We start from the raw sequence: 7,802 nt of genomic DNA on the forward strand, positions 1-7,802 counted from the left end.
ATGATGCCTTAAAAACCTCTTCTAAGTCCTCCGTAATTTCTGCACTTGCCTCCCACATGGTCCGAGGGAAACCTGGCCAGGTCCTGGAGATTTATCCACCCTCATTTACCTCAAAACAATAAGCACCTTCTCCTCTGTATTCTCTATGTGGTCCGTGACCCCACTAGTGTTTTGTCTCAGTTCTATAAACTCTGTGTCCACCTGTTGAGTAAATACAGATGCAAAAATCCATTTAAAATCTCCCCTCAGTCTTTATTTTGCCCTTCCATGTTGTGGTTCCATCTGTTTCTCCCTCTGGTCATTGGGCAGCCTGAGGGCTTTTTCCCCAGCGGAAGGGAGTAGCTGAACTGGAGGCAGCCCCATCTCACTCGGAAAGGGACCTGCCATTCAAGCATGTCACCACTGAGTGGCAGTGTTGCCTGCAAAATGAAACGGCCTGTCATTGTGGCAAAACCCCACAGGGTGCAAGTGAAAAAGCTGGAAGAACTCAATGGGTCAGGCAGCATCTGTGGAAGGAATTGGACAGTAGACGTTTTAGGCAGAGACCCTTCATCGGGACGGAAAGATAGGGAGAAGGTAGCTGCGCCCAACAGTGGAGGGAAGGAACGGAGCAAGAGTTTGTTGACCAATCATCAACTGGTCTAGGTTTGGCAATTCATGACACAACTCTCAATGAATTGAAGCTCACACTTTATTGTCCCTGCACAAACATTAACGGAACTATGTTGATGACAGGCCAACAACTTAAAACATGGATTCTACTGTTCCCTCGGTACCAAAAGTTACTCAGCCCACTTCTCCAAATTATAACACCAAAATAGGGGATCATAGGTTAATGTTGAAAGATGAAAAGTTTAAGGAAAACATGAGGGGAAACTTCTTCACTCAGAGGGACGTGAGAGTGTGGAACGAGCTGCCAGCGCAAGTGGTGCATGTGAGATTGATATCAACGTTTAAGGGAGGTTTGGATAGGTACGTGGATGGGAGGGGTATGGAGGGCTCTGGTAGGTCGATGAGTGACGGCAGTTTAAATGTTTTTGGAACGGACAAGATGGGCTGAAGGGCCTGAATCTGTGATGTACTTTTCTATGACTCTATGCCTCTAATTTATTCTGTAATCAGGACTTAGACACTTAGTCTTACTGTAGCCACCATTCTGTTATCAAAATGTAGTTTTTCTGGAGTGTAAAAGCCATACCAAATTCATGCTCAGTAGATGAGCTTTGTCTGGTCTCCTGGTGCACACCAGCTTTTGAATAAATCACCCGTTATCTCAAACACCAACTCTGTGTGGCCTTTCAGTGTGGTTGTACAGGTGGTGACAGGAATGACAGGCCTGCATAGGAATTGTGACGTGTATCATTATGGTCTGTTTGTGACCAGGGAGAGGGAGAGGGGGAGAAGAAAGGGGAGAGGGCGAGGAACAAGGGGAGGGGAAGGGGGAGGGGGGAGAGGGAGAGGCGGAGAGGGAGGGGAGAGGGGGGAGGTGAGGGGGAGGGGAGAGGGGGAAGGGAGAATGGGGGGGTGAGGGGGAGGGGGAAGAACAGTGAGTGGAAGATGGGGAGAGGGAGAAGAGGAGAGGTAGACGGAGAGGGAGAGGGGGTGAGAAAGAGGAGGAGAGGGCAGGGAGAGGGGGAGGAGAGGGAGACAGAGTGAGGGAGAAGGAAAGGGAGAGGAAGGGGGGGAGAGAGAGAGAGAGGAAAATGTGAACTTGTAAAGGTGGAGATCTGAGGTGAAGAGCAGGAATGGTTGGTGGAAAGTGACCATCTCCCATCAGAGAGGGATTCTGTTTATCATCTCAGATCGCTTTTAAAGAGTAAATCTCTCCCACTCACAGACTCCTGGTAAAGATGGTGTCTCTCCTGGACGGTCTCTGTGGTGCGTGTTGTGATGCTGATCTCTGTCCCTGCTGGTTCCTGCTTCTCCAGTCTCCCGTGTTCCTCCCATCAAACCCCACTGGGGACAATACCCTTCCTCACCTCCCCCTCCCTGTCCCACTTTCCTGTCTTCACCACCCCGGAACTCCACATCCCACATCACCGCGGTAACCATTCACACCCAAACGCTAAATGATGCTCAGTGATGTTTATTGCAAAAACACAAGTTGTACAAAGAAGGCAAGAGGCAATCAGACAATCTCTTCTGTCTCCAAAGCATCTCTTTGCAAAGCTCCTCGTGCACAGGGAGGTGTACGATGTTCCTGTGATGATGGTCCTGCTCCGACATGCCACCCGTCCTGGGACACAGGTCAGCTGGAGACTCTCCAGTTGGTCCTCTGTCAGCAACAGGATTATGGGAAATGGAGCCTGCTCTCAGTCACCTCCTGCACGGGTCTAGCGGATCTATAAATGACGTTACGCTCAAGCCATTAAGCTGCCTGCAGTTTGACAAGCTGGTTGGGGCACCTTCCCTCCAATACAGGTCTTTGTTGGGGCGAGGGGTTTCTGCAGGGCTGGGGGAATGGAAAGGCAGCGTTGGGCCTGGGAGTGAGGTTGGTGAGAGGTCAAAGGTTAGGGGTAGATAACTTTGAGGAGGGCATTCCCTGAGGGAAGGGCAGTGGGGGAGTCAGACGAGTGGAAGGACTGGTTGGTCCACAGGAGCCCGGTGAACTCACGGGCCCCTGGACTTGGGGCATACTGGCGGCAGGTGCGACCCTGCAAGTGGAGGCCACATTTGAAGGACAATTGGTAGGTGATCTTGCCATGATTAAGGTGGCAGGTGAGATCGGTGACACCAGAGATCAGAGGCACCTGGCAGGTCCCCAGATGGTCCTTCCACAAGAGATCTTTATCATAGACCTTCACGGTGAGTTTCATGTAGCTGTGGGCAATCACCTCCCCCAGGTCCAGTCTGGTGTTCCAGGTAGGGTTGTTGTTGTTGTCCACCACCCTGGTCTGACCTTTGGCCTTACCATAAAAGACCACCACAAAACCGTCGGTGCCAGAGAGATAGTCGCCCCAGAGACCGAAGCCTCTCTTGACAGTGACAACCAGGTGCCCCATCCCCTTCTGCTTGGCACAGCACTGACGGTCCACCCAGAAGCTCTCCTGACATTGACAGGAACAGCGATCGGAGCGGCTTTTCCTCCCAGGAGCGGGGCAGGTGGTTCTGGAGCAGTCCCGTTTCATGGCGTTGGCCAAAATGTACTCTCTGAGGTAGCGCCTCAGATGCTCCCGACGGAAGTCAGTGCTAGGTAGCAGGAGATGGAGAGGGGCCAGTTGGTATTTTATGACACCTGGTGAGACCTTCAGGCTTTTCAGCCATCGGTTGAAGTTGGCAGGGCCAGAGGAAAAGAGTATATCTGTTTTACCCCTAGAATGGCCTCCCGCGGCTTCTGTCAGCCTCTCGTTGAAGGCCTGGTGAAAGCTTCTGGCCTGGTGAAGGGACCAAGCCTTCTTCTTACAGAAATCTCTGCTAGCTCTACCCTTCCCCACCGCCCCCACCTGATAACTGGCCTCTCTCCCGAGGCAGACCTTCACCTCCTCAAGGGTGATGCCCTCCACAGCAGCTTGGCAGGTGCGGATGGCTGTCACATCCCTGTAGAAGCCGCCCATATCGACCGAGCGAATGAAGTGAGTTCCAAAAGTCTGCACTAGTCGGCGGTAGTGGCGCCGGGCTCTCCTGTAGGAGGTGCTGGTGATCTGCTTCAGACGGGCAGAGAACTGGGGTGCCAGGGGGGGTTGGTCCTTCAGGCGGTAGCGGTAAAGGAGGCAACGGAACTCATGTTTGGTGAAGCTGTACTGGTCTGATTTGCCCTTCAGTGTGGCAAAAGACATTTCCTTGGATTTGGAACCTGCCAGTGTGGTACTGATTGACTGCAAGTGCCGAGTGCTTAGATTTAAGCCAGCGCTCCAGCTGTTATCCACACTGGAGCCGATCGACTTTATGAGCTCAGAGAGCGAGTGGAAGAGCCGACTGGACACAACCCGGGGACAATTACGCAGAGCCCGCCAGTCCACTGCGGCCAGGGGGAGCCGCTGCCACCTACCCCCCATCAGTGTGTTCCTACAGAGGGTGCAGGTCCCATCCCGACGACTCCAGCTCTCCACGTTCACCACGTACGCCCCCTTTCGTGACAGCGTCACCACATCAAAACCCTCTCCAGCCAGACTGGACCCTGGTACTGCGCGCACTCCTTGGCAATCTGTGGCACAGCCCATTTGGCAGATGGCTCCCACACTCCCCAGGAACAGGATCGCCCAGAGCAAAATCCCCACTCTCCATCCCATCCTGGGATCTATCACAGTACGGACAGGGCTCCCCTCGGCCAGTGAAGGGTGGTCAGTCTGTAATGAGAATAGGAGATGATGTTACACATGGATCGCACCCTACGTCCACACCCAACCCTTCACAGAACGTCCTTCTGTTTAATGTGAATGCATTAGACAAGACAACGTCTAGCTTGAGTGTGTCAAAGAAATTGGAAGTAGACAAAGCAAGTGGCCTTGCTGTGTGACATTTGGATAAGTATGCGGTGGGTAGGAACGGCTGAGCGGGATATAGACCAAATGGAGGAGAATGAGACCGTGGACAACTTCGGCCAAAGGACAAGTTTCTGTGCTGAATCATTCAGTGACTTTATTAACAAAAGTAGTAGACCACATCTTGACCCTGGTGAACTGTGGTCAGTGGTGTGCTCTGGTGGTCAATGTTGTTTATCATTTGTACAATCAGCTTGGATAAGAGTGGAGGTGAATAATAAAGAAATTAGTGGATGACACAAAAATTGGTGGTGTGGTGGGCAGTAAAGAAGTTGGTGTAAGGTTACAACAGGATCTAGATGGAGCAAAGACTGGATGGTTCGACTGCAGAGAGAGAGTGTTAAAGATTGGGAATGAGAGGGACTGAAGGACTGAGTCATAGAGCATAAATGATGGGGAGAGAGATACAATTACAGAGAGGAAGGGAGAGAGAGACGGAGGGGAGAGAGAAAGTGGGGGAAAGACAGAGAGAGGGTGAGAGGGGTGAGGGAGAGAGAAGGAGAAAGCAAGGATGTGAGAGAGAGGGAGAGAGAGACGGAGGGAGACAAATGAGAAATAGAGGATGTAATAGATACAGTCCAGTCCATCACAGACAAATCGCTCCCTACCACTGAGTACATTTACATGGAGCGCTACTGCATCCATCATCAAAGACCCCCTCCATCTGGACCGTGCTCTGTCCTCACCTCTGTCACTGGGCAGGAGACACAGAAACCTCAGGTCCCACACCACCAGGTTCAGGAACAGTTATACTCCTCAATTATCAGGCACTTGAACCCATGTGGGTAACTTCACTCACTTCTACGCTGGACAGTTTGACTTCGTTTTGCATATTGGTTGTTCTTTAGACCTTATTTAATTTAATTTAAACTTAATTATATTTTAATATATAATTTAATTGTATCTTTGAAATATATATTTCTCATTGTAATTTACAGTATCTTTTATGTCTTGCACTGTAAAGCTGCCACAAAACAACAAGTTTCATGACACACTTAGGTGTATAAGATGATGAGAGGCATTGATCGTATGGATAGTCAGAGGCTTTTTCCCAGGGCTGAGATGGCTATTATGAAAGGGCACAGTTTTAAGGTGCTTGGAAGTAGGTACAGAGGAGATGTCAGGTGTAAGTTTCTTGCACAGAAAGTGGTGAGTGTGTGGAATAGGCTGCCGGCATCGGTGGTGGAGGTGGATACAATAGGGTCTCTTAAGATACTCTTGGACAGGTACATGGAGCTTAGAAAAATAGAGGGCTATGGGTAACCCTGGGTAATTTCAAAAGTAAGCGCATGTTCAGCACAGCATTTTGGGTCAAAGAGCCTGTATTGTGCTGTAGGTTTTCTATGTCTCTATACTCTACGTTGACGATAATAAACCTGATTCTGAGAATCTTCATGTAAAATGTATTTTTTTGGTAAAATTCAGTTGTATTTCTTTTTCCCTAAAAATGCCTGCAAGAAAATAAATCTCAAGGGAGTATATGGTAACACATATGCACTTTTATAATGAATTTACAAAAGTTAAGACCAAAAGATATAGGAGCAGAATGAGGCCATTTGGCCCATCATGGCTGATCCATTTTCCCTCTCAGCCCCAGTCTCCTGCCTTTTCCCAATATCCCTTCATATCCTGACTAACCAAGAACCTATCAACCTCTGCCTTAAATATACCCAATGACATGGCCTCCACGGGCACCTGTACAAGTTCCAGAGTCGCCTCTCTCTGGCTAAAGAAATTCCTCTGGTCTCAGCCTGTACCACCATAGGAAACGTCCTCTCCACATCCACTCTGTCAAGGCCTTTCAACATTTGATAAGCTTCAATGTGATCATCACTCATTCTTCAGAATTGTAGTGAGTAGAGACCCAGAGTCATTAAATGCTCCTCATATGACAAGCCTTTCAATCCTGAAATCACTTTCGTGAGCCTCCTTTGAACCCTCTCCAATGTCAGCACATCCTTCCTTAGATAATGGGCCCAAAACTGCTCACACATACCCCATGAGAAGCCTCACCAGTGATTTATTCAGTTTGAAATTTGAATGGAAGCAGAAAGAGGTGTATAAAGGGGAAAAAAAGTGAGAATTATGCAGAGGGAGGGCGAGGGAGGAGATATGGGTAGTGAGAGAGAAGGAGTAAGGGAGGGAGAGAGTGGAAGAGGGATGAGGAGAGGGAGAGGGAAAAGGAGAGAGAATGAATATTGGATATGAGAGAGGGAGAGATGAGTGAGGCAGTGGAGTATTTTAAACATTGAGGAAAGGCGAGGAGGGTATTGGAAGGAGTAAGGGAGAGAGAGGTTGAGAGATGGAGAGGAGGGAAGAAAGAGGATCAGACCACACAAGGAGGGGTAGCGTTGCCGAATGGACACCCTCCTACCCCTGAGACAGAGAAGTGAGCCTACCTGTCACTGTTCTTCCAGGAATTTTGAGCTTCTCCCAGGTCTGCTCCAGCAGAGGTCGGTCTCCGCGCCTCCCACTGTCCCTTTGTGGCTGAGGTCTGTCTCAGCCCTGACTCCAGGTTCTGAGCTACTGAGAGAGTCACGGACCATATTAAGGTTCAGAACATGTCGTCAGGAGGGGAGGGGCTGTCTTGAGGAACTCACACTCGTGGGCTGCCTGTCATGGAAATGAGAAGTAACAATGGGAGGCTTAAAGGCAGGACTTGTTTCTCTGGTGACTCCTTCCTTCCCTCCTGCTCTGGGTAGGAAAGGAATTAGAGGGGAGGGAAACATAGAGTATGGGGGAGGTGAGATGAGGGAGTTTGTCGCATCAGAGTTGTTGGTTCCAAGCAACATTTTATCAAATGGATGGAATATGGGGAGGAAGAGATGGAAAGATAGATAGAGGTAGTGAGAGAGAGAGAGGGAGAGAGTGTGATCGATGGACAAAGAAAAGAAGGTAGATTGAAAGAGCTAGAGAAAGAGAAAAAGTGACAAGAGAGAGAAGAAGGAAGAGAAAAGGGGAAACAAAGAATGAAGCAGTCTGAGAGGGAGGAGGGAGCAAGAGAGAGAGAGAGAGAGAGAGATCACATACGTGAGGGGGAGTGAGGAGTATATGGATGTTGAGTAGGAGGGAGGGGGTGAAGATTGGAGGGTGGCACAAAGAATGGATGGGGTTGGTGGTAAGTTGAGGAGTGGAGGGTGGTGCATGGAGAGGGAGGGGAGGGATAATGGACAGATTGCCTACACATCTGGGCTCAATACAGAGACCGATATTCCCCTGGATCCTGAGAGGGGAATGGTGCCTTAGTTTCTCATCAGACACTCATCACTCCATGAACTGCTCAAATCTTGAATGCTACGTCTCTACCTGGTGACAAACCTC

At 49.7% G+C, this 7,802-nt stretch overlaps 1 pseudogene; it reads right to left on the reverse strand.

Moving 5' to 3' along the window:
* Positions 1-2,070: 2,070 nt before the first annotated feature.
* LOC140719390 (perforin-1 pseudogene) lies at positions 2,071-6,997 on the reverse strand (annotated as a pseudogene).
* Positions 6,998-7,802: the final 805 nt, after the last annotated feature.

The sequence above is a fragment of the Hemitrygon akajei genome, chromosome 31 (genome assembly GCF_048418815.1).
Source record: "Hemitrygon akajei chromosome 31, sHemAka1.3, whole genome shotgun sequence".
In the NCBI taxonomy this organism is placed as follows: Eukaryota; Metazoa; Chordata; class Chondrichthyes; order Myliobatiformes; family Dasyatidae; genus Hemitrygon; species Hemitrygon akajei.